The 16961-nt window shown below is 44.4% G+C and overlaps 1 protein-coding gene across 8 annotated transcripts in view; it reads right to left on the bottom strand.

The window, feature by feature from the left end:
* The window catches only part of MYO1D (myosin ID), a 360936-nt gene that overhangs the window by 178455 nt on the left and 165520 nt on the right, over positions 1–16961 (bottom strand). The window lies entirely within an intron of this gene.

Raw genomic sequence — 16961 nt, 5'->3', positions numbered from 1 at the left:
AAGAAAGCATACCAAGGTCTCCTACATTAAGTGACCGCAGCATTTTCAATCTTCAGAACACGTCAATTAACAATTTCCCTCCCAGCACTTGTTTTAAAAAGCTGGGAGGGAAATTGTTTTCCCATCCTGCCAAAATTTCCATGACAGCAAAAAAAATCCCAAATTTAGACAAAAGTCAAAATCTTAATTTTATTAACCAAAAATTTGAAAAAAGAGTCAGGTCAGTCAAAATGTTTGGTTTCAATTTTGACCAATTTATTTACTTACTATAATTACCTTTAATTTGTCAACAAAAAGTCATTTCAAACTGAAAACTGGACTGTTAGTTATCAACAATTTTCAAGTTGAAAAATTTGTCAAAACTGACCCTTTACCACAAAAAGTTTTGTTTTGACGAATCTGCATTTTCCAGTGAAAAATATTTTGACAAGTTCCTGACCACCTGTAGTTCAAATAGTCATGATGTCTAATGCATATTTTTCAGCAAGCAGCTGTAAAAAGGCATCACTCCGCATATGCAAGACTGCGCCCCAGTAACTACTCCTCTCCCCACTCCACCAAAAGAATCAATATATACGATATCTTGTATTGACTCCATGCCAAGACTGAATAAAATCCATCACAAATATCTCTGAACAGTTTCTCATGGAGTTTGTCTTCACTAGGTAATCTTAGTGGAATTAAGCAATACTATAAGCAGTTGAATATGATTATCAATAATCATGTTTATTACAGTAAGGTCTAAGGCCCAACCAATGGAACCCCACTGTGCTGCTAGGTGAACAAACACACAGTAGACTGCTCCTGCCCCAAAGAACTTACAGTCTAAACAGTGGTTCTCAAACTATCATTGTGGGCCACAGGTTGAGAACCACAGCGCCTCCCCCCCCACCCCGACCCTCTACAGTCCCCTATGGCAAGTGCCCCCCACCCAGAGACCCTGCCACAGAGGGGGCCAGGAGGGGAGCCCTGGGCGGGGGGCAGGCAGCTGGAACCCAGGACCCCGCGTTGCAGGGCCGGGCAGCTGAACCCCACTGCACTGAGCAGGGAGCCAGGCCGCCAGCAGTCAGACCGGGATCCAGCTGCGGGGGGCCAGGCAGCCAGGACCCCTGCGCTGGGCCAGGAGTGGAGCACCAGGCGCAGGCTGGCAGCCAAGACCCTAGGCGCGGAGCCCCACCTAAAACAGCACCCTGGGAACCCCTGGTTCCCAGCACCCCTCTTCCGAGACACACACTCCTGCCCCCTGCTGCACTCATAAGCCTCCTGCTGGCATTAGCCCTCCTGTAGGCGGCCAGACAATGTCTTCCCCTCAGCCAGCCCCATCCTCTACCAGACCAGAGCAGCAAATTTTGACTTTTTTTTAAGCACACAGCTGGACCGCAGTTGTGTGCTAATTGGGCCACATGTGGCCCGCGGGCTGAGAACCGCTGATCTCAACAGATAGGAGACAGAGTGGGGGAAGAGGAGATGACGGTGAGGAGGCAGATGTGGAGTGACGCTGCGGTGAAGAGACTGTGAAGCAGTGGGAGGGAGAGGGTTGGAACAAACAGCTCAGTGCAGAGAAAGTCCAGTCAAAACTGTAGGAAGTTCTTTGAATGTCCAAAGGTCCATACTTTGGCTACTTCTGCTCCTACCGGCTGGAGTCTCTGGCTGCCTCTTATCTACAGTTTTCCCTCGAGGCCAGATGGAAGGGGCGAGGAGACCATATGGGTCCTAATGTCTCCATACTGAGTCCAGAGGACATGGTGGGGAGGGGAAGGGGAAGAGAGATGGTCATGGTTGGGCCTCTTTTACACCCCCACCTCTCCCCAACCCCACAGTGCAGCAGTCCCTGTTTTGGCTGCTTCTGCTCCTTCCAGCTGAAGTCCCTGGCTGGCTTGACTGATCAGTATAGACAAGAGGTAAAAGTTTTAAGAATGCCTTAGTGACTTAGGAACCTAACGCCCATTTTCAGAAGTGACAGCCTTAGGCCAGATCTATACTAGAAAAGGTTTATCAGTGTAGCTACACCAGCAAACCCTCCTAATGAAAATGCAGCTTATACTGGCAATAAAATGCTTTTGCTGACATAGCTTATGCTGGTTCCCTGAGCAAAATAAACTCTAAAGACAAAAGGACTTATGCCAGTAGAACAGCAGCTGCTCTTGGGTTTTTGACAGTGTAGAAATGTTGGAAAATGTCACACTCCTACCAATACTATTATACGTAGAAAAGTGTTTAGGGCAGACCTGGCCTTAAGAGCTTAAGTCACTTAGGCACTTTTGATAATTTTACCAAGGACAAAGATCAGCATTGTCAGGTGGTTGTGGTTATACACTGGTCCCAGCAACACTCAACCCTGGCCATGATCAATTCTAGTTATCCTTGTTTACGCTGACCAGTAAATAGTGGCCAGTAGAGCTGGTCAGAACATGTTCAGATATCCCATTGACTAGCTTATAATGTAGGCTTCCTATGGCCAACAACCGAATGACTAATTACTTTCCTTTCATCTCATCAGGAATGGGTCCAGGTCATTTTAAGGAATCCTTGACACACATGCATAGTGTTATCCATGAAATAACCTGTGTAAAGCTAGAAAACCTAGAAGACACAGGATGAACAGATAAATGACAACTCTGTTTCATGACAACTTAGAAATCAGTGCCTAGATCTTATCCTATCATTTCTGCATTAGGAAAATAGTGTCCCTGTTATCTCAAATCCTACATGGATTGTCATTTGAGCGAGAACCAGGGAGTAATATGTTTATCACAAACTCATAGCCTGAAGCATGGAGTGTGTTCACTGGATACCCTCTGCTGATGCTCTGATGACTATATTTTCTAAATATGGGCGTAGACAAGTACCCCAACTCATCACTCAAGCTGTTATCACTACTGATACCATGAAAACCCTGGGAGCGGAGGACTGATCTACGGGTGATATATTTTATATTGCTTGTGACAGTCTCCTTAAGCAAATCAGAAGTAGTTGTCAATGACTGGTATATGCCAATAAGTTTTTGACTAGTCCCCAACATTGAGCCACCTGGAGAGACTGCAGCAAGAGTAAAAACTAGAGTCTCCATCCTGAATTTCATCATTTTCATCAGCCTGTTCAGCCCCTTGAGGATGCCTCCTGACCTCTTTCTTATCCTTAAGAATAGGGAGTGGAGCCCTGAACACTAATCTTGAAGGATAGGTTCTAACTGCTTCCAGCAGCTCTTGGAGGTGAGTTTTCCTTGTGGGCAGTTTGATGTTTCTCATCTCTTCAGGTTGCCCTTGTGGACTTACAGTATTCTTGGAATTCAGTGACGTGAGAACTCTGTTTTGTCTGTGTTCTCAGTTACCACTTTTCCCCAAACAGGATTTCATCTGATAATTATGAGACACTTTGGCTAATATACACCATCCAGAGAAGATGCCAGGCCACTGAATTAGTTGCCTGAGTCTTTCTACGAGCTTGTTGGGTCTTGCTTACACTATGGAATTTTACAAAACTACTCTCACTAAGTCAGCTGAAATGGTGGGAGCCTTAGTATAGACAAGGCTCTGGCAGCTCCTGGTATTTTTACCACCATCTTTATTAAGCCTGATTTTCAAGTTAAGTTTGTCCCTGGCCACACTTCAATTGAACTACAGCAATTCATCTGCACCAGTTGTCTACAATGAGTAATTCTAATACATTACACAAGGCTTAAAGTGGTTTTGAGATGTAAGAGATAAGTGATAGTTTTGAAATGAAAAACTCTGGGCACTAAGGAAGACTGCTGTCTTCAGTGAAGACAATGGAGATGCACGGATGGAAGTGAGAGCATAATTTAGCCTTCAGAATCTATTTCTGATCCACACGAATCATAAAGAGCCTAGTTTAGTTGTTGGATGCCAGGTTAAGATTAGAGAGCTAGGCCTTCAAAAAAGCTATTTTAAAAAATGAGCAAATCTAATAAGCCCTAATACAAGGCTCTAATACAAGCCCTCAGCACTGGGGTAATGTGCTGCTCCCCCTCCCTCCCAGGTTTGAGAGCCTGGAAGGGAGGGGGAGATCCCGAGTGGCCGTGGCGCATGAAACAGCTGATTCGTGCGCCGCTGCTCACCCTCCCTCCCAGGTTTGAGAGCCTGGGAGGAGGAGACCCCGAGTGGCCGCAGTGCGCGCGCTGCTTCTCCCCCTCCCTCCCTCCTAGGCTTGAGAGCCTGGTGGGAGGAGGCAAGGCTGGGGATTTGAGGAAGGGGCGGAGTTGAGGCGGGGCTGGGGGTGGGGTAAGAAAAAAATGGGGGGGGGCGCGCGGCCAAAATTGTTTTTGCTTGGGGCAGCAAAAATCCTAGAGCCGGCCCTGTCTCCAGGGTTGTGATTTCTAAAGTACACTAACATGTTGCACATTAATTGATAAGTGCAGACCCAGCTGGTGTGCTTTAATGTAGTTCTGTTTGAAACAGTACACTGAAGTGCTTTAGGGAGCCTTCAGTGGAGGACTGTGAATAAGCGCTGCTGGACAGACGATGTACAGAAGATCCCAATCCTGCATTATTGAGCATGTTGCTGTGGAGTCTCAAGTTACTCTGGCCTACCAACAAAAGGGAGGCCTGGTAAGGTAGCTGAGGACCACATTAGCATGAGGAGGATGGTTCTTGAGCCCGTGTCTCCTCAGATATGCCCATTCTCTGCCAACATTTCATCACATTTTACCCTGTACCATTGAGAGGAAACAGATACAGAGGGGCTTGAGACTAGTTCCCTTCCCAGTGCCAAGGATACTCTGTGCTTAACCCTATTTGGTCCCACACACAGCATCTGCAGGCACTTGCACTGAAGCAAGACCACCTTGCATCATCTGCTCCTCACTGCCTAAGAGCTCACAGTATCAAGGCCTAGACATATGCTATAAATCTAGGAAATATGTACATAATTATTCAATCTATACCCAATCTTCATGAGCACACATTCTCTCTCATAAAATGGTAATTGTGTTGAGACTGTAGATGGTAAACCAGTTACATCACCTTTTATTTGGGTCACTGAGCAGAAGCCCTTGTCAGATTACCACTGCGGATCCGTAATCTGACATGAAAATGCTGCCTTTGTCAGAATGAAAGCTTCCCTGTGTGGTTAATGTTTCCTAGCACGCTTTGCTTTCAGGACTCATGGGGACTGAAGAAAGGGAAGGTGAAACATTAAATTATGACAAGTCAGCCATGGTTCTCTTTCCTACTCTTCCCCACTGAGCCCAGGGAATGTTGCTATGGTGACAACAGCTGCAGGGTTGTGAGTGACACATCTCCTGAGAGGACTGTCTGGGAACTAGAATGCCTCAAGTGAAAACAAATGCAGCCAGTGCAAGCTGTTAGAATATACAAAGGCAAAGAGAATTTGAAGACTGCAGTTCTGTGCATTAGGAACACACCTCTACTTCCAAGGCATGCAACAGAGGAAATTCTTCCCCAAGGTACTGGGGCTTCCTTTAGCAAAGGTTAAGTGTAGATGTCTTGGACCTGGGACCATTTCATTTTAAAATGGCTGTCATATTGATGTATCAAATTTACTGCCTCAGTAATCACATATCACCAGGGCAACTCACCAAGAGCTGCTTCCAAGAGCATAAATCGCCAGACTCCCAGCTTGACTTGGGAGTGGAGAGAAAGGAGAGAGTTAGATCTGCTTTTAAGAGGAAAAAATAAAAATGAAGAGAGCAGACAGATAGAGAGCACAAGTGTACAAGTTGTCAGCAGTGAAACAGGATGTGGGATGAGCAGGAAAGCAGATTGAGGGTTAAGATGATAAATTATCTTGGCGTTACCCCAGCCTTGCTCAATTCTACTTGCCTCCTCCCCCCCCCCTTTTTTTTTTTTTTAAATGGGCAAGTAACACAGTTCTTTCCTATCACATCAAAGGCAGTGTAAGTAGGTTTTGTGCCTGGGCTAGTACATTTTCCTGACAATTTTGCAAGACTGCCTTATGCATAAGAATTTTAAAGAACTGACTGGGAAGAGTAGCTGCTGGGTTATAATGCAAGACCAACTCCTGCTTCCCCTGCATTAAACTGGCAAGATATACTGAAGTGATACCTGTGCAGGTGTAATACTCTGATAGAATTACACAGAAATAGTGCACTCAATTGTATTGACATATGAATATTATGCAATTTGATTAAAAACTAGAATGATCTAAAATTAACATGGCACACATTAAATGGATTAAAAACTGGCTAACTGATAGGTCTCAAAATGTAATTGTAAATGGGAATCATTGAACAGGTGTGTTTTTAGTAGGGTGCAGCAGGGATGAGGTCTTGGTCCTACATTATTAAAAATGTTTATCAATGACCTGGAAGAATACATAAGATCACTGATAAAGTTTGTAGATGACACAAAAATTAGGGACAAATAATGAAGAAGAACCAGTCACTGATACAGAATGATTTGGATCACTTGGTAACCTGTGCACAAGCAAACAATATGCATTTTAATATGGTTAAATGTAAATGTATACATCTAGGAACATAGGCCATACTTCCATGATGGAGGACTCTATCCTGGGAAGCAGCGACTCTGAAAAAGATTTGGGGGTCATGGTGGAAAAACAGCTGAACATGAGCTCCCACTGCGATGCTGTGGCCAAAACAAATGTGATCCCTGAATGCATGAATGGAGGATCTTGAGGAGAAGCAGAGAGATTATTTTACCTCTGTATTTGGCACTGGTGAATCATAGAATAGAATCATAGATTATCAGGGTTGGAAGAGACCTCAGGAGGTCATCTAGTCCAACCCCCTGCTCAAAGCAGGACCAATCCCCAACTAAATCATCCCAGCCAGGGCTTTGTCAAGCTTGACCTTAAAAACCTCTAAGGAAGGGGATTCCACCACCTCCCTAGGGAACCCATTCCAGTGCTTCACCACTATCCTAGTGAAAAAGATTTTCCTAATATCCAACCTAAACCTCCCCCTGCAACTTGAGACCATTACTCCTCGTTCTGTAATCTGGTACCACTGAGAACAGTCTAGATCTGTCCTCTTTGGAACCCCCTTTCAGATAGTTGAAAGCAGCTATCAAATCCCCCCGCATTCTTCTCTTCTGCAGACTAAATAATCCCACTTCCCTCAGCTGTCCTCATAAGTCATGTGCTCCAGCCCCCTAATCATTTTTGTTGCCCTCTGCTGGAATCTTTCCAATTTTTCCACATCCTTCTTGTTGTGTGGGGCCCAAAACTGGACACAGTACTCCAGATGAGCCCTCACCAATGCCGAATAGAGGGGAATGATCACGTCCCTCGATCTGCTGGCAATGCCCCTACTTATACAGCCCAAAATGCCCTTAGCCTTCTTTGCAACAAGGGCACACTGTTGACTCATATCCAGCTTCTTGTTCACTGTAACCCCTAGGTCCTTTTCTGCAGAATTGCTGCCTAGACACTCGGTCCCTAGTCTGTAGCAGTGCATGGGATTCTTCCGTCCTAAGTGCAAGACTCTGCACTTGTCCTTTTTGAACTTCATCAGATTTTTTTTGGCCCAATCCTCTAATTTGTCTAAGTCCGTCTGTATCCTATCCCTACCCTCCAAAATATCCACCACTCCTCCCAGTTTAGTGTCATCTGCAAACTTGCTGAAGGTGCAATTCACGCCATCCTCCAGATCATTAATGAAGATATTGAACAAAACTGGCCCCATGACTGACCCTTGAGGAACTCCGCTGGATACCGGCTGCCAGCTAGACAGATGGAGCCATTGATCACTACCTGTTGAGCCCGATGATCTAGGTAGCTTTCTATCCCTTATAGTCCATTCATCCAGCCCATACTACTTTAACTTGCTGGCAAGGATACTGTGGGAGACCATATCAAAAGCTTTGCTAAAGTCAAGGAATAACATGTCCAATGCTTTCCCCTCATCCACAGAGCCAGTTATCTCGTCATAGAAGGCAATTAATTAGTCAGGCATGACTTGTCCTTGGTGAATCCATGCTGACTGTTCCTGATCACTTTCCTCTCCTCCAAGTGCTTCAGAATTGATTCCTTGAGGACCTGTTCCATGATTTTTCCAGGGACTGAGGTGAGGCTGACTGGCCTGTAGTTCCCCGGATCCTCCTTCCTTTTTTTTAAAAGATGGGCACTACATTAGCCTTTTTCCAGTCATCTGGGACCTCCCCCGATTGCCATGAGTTTTCAAAGACAATGGCTAATGGCTCTGCAATCACATCCGCCAACTCTTTTAGTACCCTTGGATGCAGCACATCCAGCCCCATGGACTTGTTCTCATCCAGCTTTTCTAAATAGTCCTGAACCACTTCTTTCTCCACAGAGGGCTGGTCACCTCCTCCCCAGGCTGTGCTGCCCAGTGCAGCAGTCCGGGAGCTGACCTTGTTCGTGAAGACAGAGACAAAAAAAGCATTGAGTACATTAAGCTTTTTCCACATCCTCTGTCACTAGCTTTCCTCCCTCATTCAGTAAGGGGCCCACACTTTCCTTGACTTTCTTCTTGTTGCTAACATACCTGAAGAAACCCTTCTTGTTACTCTTAACATCTCTTGTTAGCTGCAACTCCAAGTGTGATTTGGCCTTCCTGATTTCACTCCTGCATGCCTGAGCAATATTTTTATGCTCCTCCCTGGTCATTTGTGCAATCTTCCACTTCTTGTAAGCTTCTTTTTTGTGTTTAAGATCAGCAAGGCTTTCACTGTTAAGCCAAGCTGGTCGCCTGCCATATTTACTATTCTTTCTACACATTGGGATGGTTTGTTCCTGCAACCTCAATAAGGATTCTTTAAAATACAGCCAGCTCTCCTGGACTCCTTTCCCCCTCATGTTATTCTCCCAGGGGATCCTGCCCATCAGTTTGCTGAGGGAGTCAAAGTCTGCTTTTCTGAAGTCCATGGTCCTTATTCGGCTGCTCTGCTGCTGTGACAGGAATACTGTGTCTGGTTCTGGTGTCCACAATTCCAGAAGGATGTTGATAAATTGGAGAGGGTTCAGAGAAGAACCTCAAGACTGGTGAAAGGATTAGAAAACATGCCTTATAGTCAGTCTCAGAGAGCTCAATCTATTTATCTTAAAGAGAAGGTTAAGGGGTGACTTGATTACAGTCTGCAATTACCTACATGGGGAACAAATATTTTACAATGGGCTCTTCAGTCTAGTAGAGAAAGGTACAACACGAACCAATGGCTGGAAGCTGAAGCTAGACAAATTCAGCCCAGAAACAAGGCATACATTTTTGATAGTGAGGGTAACTAACCACTGAAATAACTTACCAAGGGTGGTTATGGATTCACCTTCACTGACCGTTTTTAAATCAAAATACACTATAGGAATTCTTTTGGGGACGTTCTCTGGCTTGTGTTATACAGGTGATCAGATTGGCCTTGGAAACTATGAATCTGTACCAAACAAACATACTTCCTAGACAGGCATCTGTATTTACTGAAAAAAATTCCACCAGCTAACCCACTGGGAAAATGCTGCTGGGGGGGGGAATACCCAAAGATAGGGTCCTTGTAACAACAGTCCTTGTTACAGTAGAACAGCTCATTTGTTTCCCAAAAGGTTAATTATAGTGACAGAAAGACCACAACTACAGTAAATAACCTCAAAATGCACTTCTTGAGAAGTACTGATCTTCCAAACTAGTGAGTGTAAAATCACCATTCAAGTTATGTCACAGACTCACTGTCAAAAACATTTTTTTTTGTTTTCAAACAGAGATGACTAACATGCAGTAAGTATCTCACTGTAACGTCTTAGTCAGCGGTCCTGGGGGTGCAGCAGCACCCCCTGGATTGAAGTGATTTCCATCAGATACAGAGTTTTGAATCATAGAATCATAGGACTGGAAGGGACCTCAAGAGGTCATCTAGTCCAGTCCCCTGCACTCATGGCAGGACTAAGGGTACGTCTTCACTACCTGCTGTATCGGTGGGTAGCAATCGATTTATCCGGGATCGATATATCGCGTCTTGTTAAGACGCGATATATCGATCCCCGAACACGCTCACCGTTGACTCCAGAACACCACCAGAGCGAGCGGCGGTAGTACAGTCGACGGGGGAGCCGCGGCCGTCAATCCCGCGCCGTGTGGACCCCAGGTAATTTGATTTTAGATACTTCGACTTCAGCTACGCGAATAGTTGCGTATCTTAGATCAATCCCCCCCCCCCCCCCCAGTGTAGACCAGTCCTTTGTATTATCTATTCTAGCCCATCCCTGACAGGTATTTGTCTAACCTGCTCTTAAAAATCCCCAATGATGGAGATTTCACAACCTCCCTAGGCAATTTATGCCAGTGCTTAACCACCCTAACAGTTAGGAAGTTTTTCCTAATGTACAACCTAACCCTCCCTATCCTCAGAGGTTAAGATGAACAATTCTTCTCCCTCCTCCTTGTAACAACCTTTTATGTACTTGTTTTATGTACAGTTTTGTTCAGTGGCTTTCAGCACCCCTACTATAAACATTGTTCCAACACCATTGATCCTAGAAGACATTAGGCACCTGTAGTTTTTACCATGAGGTCAACACAATATCCCCTAGTCATAAGTAATCTTACCTAGCTACATCTCAGTAAAAACGATAGGTGTCATGCCTCCACTAGGATTTTACAATGTGATAGCTAATCTGTGTTAGTTAGCCCCACGTTAAACACGCTTTTTTTTAAGCAATGAAGACAAAAATAAATGTTTCTCAAGGGTAAAAGATACTAGATGGTGACAATGAAAGCAAAATATTCCATTCATCATACTGCTGGTCACATTGTCTTCATTATCCAATTTAACTGAATGCATAACTAACACATTCTTAACCATTTATTAAATGCAAAAATTAGCATTGTTATTTTAAGTGGGAAGTCATGCACTTCAGAGGTTTCTGTACTAATGACAACCATCCTGTTGCACATCCTGTTTATTGTACCATAAAACATTTAGCATAAATGATAAGAGACTATGATGTACATTTAAAGAAAACAGGAAGCAAAAATACTATATGCAATGTGGGATTTGTTTTTGCAAATAAGCCCTTTCCATTTAAAAAGAAAAAGCATCACAAACAGACCACAACTTGTGGTAGCCTTAAACCCAGAATGAAAAGTTTTACTACAAGTGCATGATTGTGCACATTAAAATTTCCAGATTAATTGTTTGGCTCATTTAAAATCAACTTTGGCTTTTTCGGTTATTCAGAACTGACTTTAATAATAGCAAGGTTAATGTTTCTATCTTCAGTTTGAGCTTAGCTCTTGTGTAGTTTGAATAACTGAATAAGTTGAATAAAGGTGAAACATTTTTACTTACATAATTCAAACTTTTGAAAGTGTCTTGTATAATAAAAGAGGTTACTTAAATAACAAAATTCTATTTAGAAACAATTAGTTCCTATATCCTCCCCTCCAACTTTGTTTCCTCCCTGCCCCCCATGAAAACACATTTGTGTTCACTGGCTGTTGGGGCTTACCCTTTCCCTAATGTGTGAAAAATAGAGATTATGATTTCAGGTAAGGAATCTGCAGCAAGAATCAAGTCTTCATGAAAATATCCATTGCAATGAAAAGCTGGAAGAGAAATACAGAAATTGTGACACAGAAGCACAACTGTGCTGTCTATGAGGCTTTAGTGCATCTTTAAGTCTGTTTGTTATGCTGGAGTACTTGTGGCACCTTAGAGACTAACAAATTTATTAGAGCATAAGCTTTCGTGGACTACAGCCCACTTCTTCGGATGTATATAAGCTTCCACGAAAGCTTATGCTCTAATAAATTTGTTAGTCTCTAAGGTGCCACAAGTACTCCTGTTCTTTTTGCGGATACAGACTAACACGGCTGCTACTCTGAAATTTGTTATGCTGATTATTCCTCCTTCTCCTCTGCCAACCTGCAAGTGCCCCATCTGCTGGTGACCACAGGACTGGCACATGAAGATGACAAGAGCTGTTAGAATTGTAAACATAAGAGAATGACGTTGAATACCAAAATAAGGGGAAACAGAAAGGAAACATGTTATAAGAAACAAGGACTTTCTCGACAGACTTCACGTTTTACAAAGTATTTAGTTATACTAATACATATATATATGTATTATTTTGCTTATAATAAACATCAAGCCAACATCTGTTTTTTTACTGATTGCACTAACAGTAGGCATTATTGATTCATTAGCCTTTCTTGCCTTTGGCTGTAAAAACCAGGATTCTAAAACAGCTTCTCCTTAGCATTTTGCAAGCAAAAAATCTCATCTCTTCTGGAGGCAATTTGAACAAACAAGTAAAAAGAGGGGTAAATCAGCAAGGGGTATGAGTTACAGACATGGAACTTGGATCACACACAACTGCAGTGATTCCTTTACGTCTTTTAAGGATGACTTGACAGCTTGTAGAGTACTCTGGTAAAATTAAAAGAAGCTTGTATTTTCCCCAGATCTCAGGTAAATGTTTGTAACTTATCAGGCAAATTAAAATTACACACCACAAGTTTTTAATAGGGTTGTGGAGCAGACTAACAAAAAATACCCCGCTCCCAGCCCTATCTGTTTTAGAAGCATGCTCCAGAGGTAAAAACATTACTGTATTAGGATGTTTATTATGGATGTCGTTTTATATCTTAATACGCAGCCAGTCCCAAGCCCAGCTGAAAAAGGAGGAGATTTGGCGTCAGGTTGGCAGTTGGCGCAAAAGTCTGCCACAAACTGCCACTATGGGTATGTCTACACTGCTGTTGAACACCTGAGGCTGGCTGGTGTCAGCTGACTCAGGTTTGTGGAGACTGGGCTGCAGGGCTATAAAATTGCAGTGTAGATCCCCATCATGGGGTCCCTGAACCCGGACATCTACACTGCAGTTTTACAGACCCACAGCCTCAGCCCCACAAGCCCAAGTTAGCTCACATGGGCCAGCCACACACGTTTAGCTGCACTGTAGACATCACTCTGAGTCCTCACATTAATCAAGAAAATAAATGGGTATTCTAGAAACGACACTCAGTGCCTCCACCTGAGTGTTGTGGAAAATAGGTGAGGGCTATGGCACAACTTTGGACAAGCGCAATTAAAGAAGTTAGCCCAGAAAACTGAGATCATCCTGGCAATTTGGAATACTGGCATACTTATTGGCCTAGCATGGAGCTGGCAGAGACACTGAAAGAGGAAGAAGTTTCAGATAGCATGCACCCAGGAAACAAATGGAAAGGAAAGACTGTGAATGTACTACTTGTATCCATTTTAAAAAGGCCTCACTAGATGCACTGCCACTCTACCTAATCTCTTAAATCTCACTCAGATGGAGAGGTAGTTTCACAAACCCAGATGAATACAGAGGTTTTCCGGGGATTAGTCATTTATTATATTTTATTAAAGGAGAAGTAATGAAGTGCATACACTGTACATGCTAATGATTTACAGAGACTATAATGACAATACCTTCTGCTCATACAGCACTTTTCATTCTGAAAGCGCTGTATAGAACAAAACGCCCTATGCAGGTAGACAGATAAGTATTAGCCCCATTTTATAGATGAGGAGATAGACAGATATTAAGTGACTTGCTCATCACACCTCAGTAAATCAGCAGCAGAAACAAGATTAGAAATCAGGACATCCAGACTCCAATCCCATGCTCAAGGCTATGTTGCTTCTCTGTACCCAGCCTACTACAGAGTCCCCCCCCTCATACCAGGCTACTCTCAGGAGGTTAATATGCTACTCCTGGGGAAATTTTGTGCCACTGGGCATGTGCAGAATTCATATCCCCCGCAGATTTTTTTTCTCCACAGAAAATACATTCAACTGGAGAGGTGCTGCAGTTGTGGCTTTCATCCACTAGGGGCTGCTGTGACACCAGAACAGAGGGCAGCCGGCTAACCAGCCGTAGCAGTGAGCTACAGAGGGAGGAAGGAAGGAAGGAAGAGGAGGCTGCATTCCTCACAGTGCCCTGCCCATGGGGCCAGGTGAGAAACATAAGAACGTCCATACTGGGTCAGACCAATGGTCCATCTAGCCCAATATCCCGTCTTCCAACAGTGGCCAATGCCAGATGCTTCAGAGGGAATGAACAGAACAGATAATCATCAAGTGATCAAGGAGGCACAGGGGGTAGGGGAGGGAACAGGCAGAGTGGGGCACACAGGGCTGCTGGGCTTCAGAAAGGCTAGTGGGGGGGACAGACTGGGGTGGGGGCTGAATGGAGGTGCAGGGCCACACGGGGACTGGCAGAGGGGTGACTGAGTGGAGGTGCAGAGACACCTGGGGACAAAGGAAGGGGGGTGGCTGAGTGGGGGTGCAGGGACACACGGTACCTTCCAGTCCTATGAATCTATGGGGATAGGGGCAGATGTGCCAGGATCAGCCAGGGTCTGCATGGGGAAGGCTCCCCAACTCCTTAACGATACCTCCCCCCACCCCATCCCCAGGGGGAAAAAACTGTTCTATATTTCTCTCACCCACACCCAACAATCCTCCAGGTTAACTCCCAGGCTTCTTCCCTCTCTCTCTCAGCCCCTCCATTACCACTGCCACCCCCAAGCCTTTGCCCTGCTTCTGAAGGGTGCGGGAAATAAGTTTCTGTATTGTAATTTAAATGAGTTATTACTCAAAGTTCTGTATTAATACGCTTAGCAAGGAATCTGTCAAAAAACATTTCCTGAATCTTTTTTGTCTGTATTGTTACAAAAATTCTTCCTGACAGGTATTTTGAAATACATTACCAAATAACTGAAACTGGCATGATTATATTGTGTTATTTTGACAAATAAAAAAATGCAGAATTTGAAAATATTGTGCACAGAATTTAATTTTTTTTTTTTTTTTTGGCCACAGAATTCACCCAGGAGTAATATGCATGTTATTTCTGGTATGCTTGGTAGGTCTAGCATTTACCATTTTTCCTCAGTCAACATAAAACAAAAGGAAAATCAATAAAAAGATATTAAGAATGAAGAATCAGAATTAGCCAGTTCTGATGCACAACATATACCTGCCACCCAACAACAACATTCTGCCAATCCACCAAGTTCTCATACAGCCAAAAAGTGGGCCCAGTTCCAAATTCAGCTATTTTCCTTCTGTAGGCAAAGAACAATTTATTTACTTCTGCTCTCTTCCAGGTCCATAGGAGCCAGTCCTGGTTAAGTGAAGGGTTGCAATGTTGGTCTTTACAGTACATTGATAAGGAAAGCCAACAGCCACTGCAGCAGTTTGTCAATCCATTTTTCTATCAAGTTTTGGCCCATGCTGCTTAACAGGCTTTAACTGACACACCTGCGTAAGGAGTTTTATTACCTTTCAATACCTGCAATCTTTAAATCCAGACCAGCAGTCCCCAGACTTTTCAGGGTCGCACCCCCACTTACCCATTCGTGCCCCACCCCCGAGCTGGGAGTGAAAGCCAAGACTATAACAGGGTTCAAAAAAGAACTAGAAAAATTCATGGAGGATAGGTCCATCAATCGCTATTAACCAGGAGGGGCAGGGATGGTGTCCCTAGCCTCTATTTGCCAGAAGCTGGCAATGGGCAGCAGGGGATGGATCACTTGATGATTCCCTGTTCTGTTCATCCCCTCTGGGGCACTTGGTATCGGCCACTGTCGGAAGACAGGATACTGGGATAGATGAACCTTTGGTCTGACCCAGTATGGCCATTCTTATGTTCTTATGCGATGCAGACAAGGATTAGGGGGGCGAAGCTGGAGGTGCAGCTGCGGGTGGGTCTGGGGCCAAGGCCGGGGCCAAAGCCACAGCCAGGCTGCAGTGGGCGCCGGCAGCCGGGCCCGGTTCAGCTCCGTTCCCAGCCCCACCCCCAACCTTGGCCCCAGGCCGAGAACAAACCCACAGCCAAGGCTGGGGTTGGGACCAGGAGCAGGGGCAGGGGCGGGTCTGCAGCCGGGCTGCAGTGAGGACCAGGGCCAACAGCCAGGCCCACGGCCTGGTGCAGCTCTGCCCCAACTCCCAGCTTCGGCCCAGGAATAGAGCCATGGCCAGGGGTAGGGCCGGGAACAGAGATGGTGCCGATGCTGGGGGCGGGGCCAAGTGGCGGGGCCGAGTGGCACTCCCTTCCTACCCCCTGTGGGGGCTGGCCCGGGCATGCCTCACAGTTTGTGGACCTCTGATCCAGACCAAGCTCACCTCCCACTTCCTTCAGCCATTTAATCAGAAATGGAAATTTATACATCAACATTTGTCAGTAATGTGTTCTCCCAGTAATTTGTTAACTACAGGGAAACCCAAATAGCTCACCCTCCAATAATAAGGAGAAACAGTAACTGAACATAGTGGCCTTGGATTTACAAGAATGTTAGAGGTTATTCATTCGAAGAAGTGTTATGAACCTAAAAAAGGTTTAATTTAGACTGACTGTTTTGCAAACCTATTTAAGATCTCAATAGAGAAATACAATTTTAAATGTATGGGCCATTTAATAAAAGCAGTCTGATCCATCTACATGGTTTACAAAGCTTTTGCAGTCTCTCTAATAAATGTGTACCTTTCCATGGGGCTTTACGCACCTCTATTGTAACTTCTATCACCCAAATGTGAACAGCTACTACCTTCAATTTGACAAGTAAGGATCAAAGGCCCTGTTTATATCTCCCGAACTCCAACAATGGGAATGTGCCACTTTCAAGACCTACTTCTTTCAAAATCTTGCCTTTTAGGCAAATTGCTTAACAACCCTTTCAGATTAGCATAAGAAATTTCAAGAAATTTTTTCCTTTAGCTTCTCTACAGTTGCAGAAGACAGAGGATGTTTCACTTACATAGAAGTCAGTGGTATAAAATAAACAGGTGGTACCTGGACAGGTTCTCCCAAAGTAATAAAGGCCAACTAGGAACCAAACAACGCAATGCAGGGAAGCTGAAATAATTTTATCAGTCCCTGATTTTTCAGATTAACAGGACATTGAGATAGAGACATGGAACTTTCAAGTAGGAAGAAATTTTTTCCCCACTAAAATGGAATGGCCCTGCTAGCCATCGTAGAAGCATGCCGTATACATGCCAGCACATGCTCAT

The sequence above is a fragment of the Chrysemys picta genome, chromosome 24 (genome assembly GCF_011386835.1).
Source record: "Chrysemys picta bellii isolate R12L10 chromosome 24, ASM1138683v2, whole genome shotgun sequence".
Taxonomy (NCBI): Eukaryota; Metazoa; Chordata; order Testudines; family Emydidae; genus Chrysemys; species Chrysemys picta.
The sequence above is the reverse complement of the archived record's forward strand: the minus strand, read 5'-3'. Positions and strand labels throughout refer to the sequence as shown.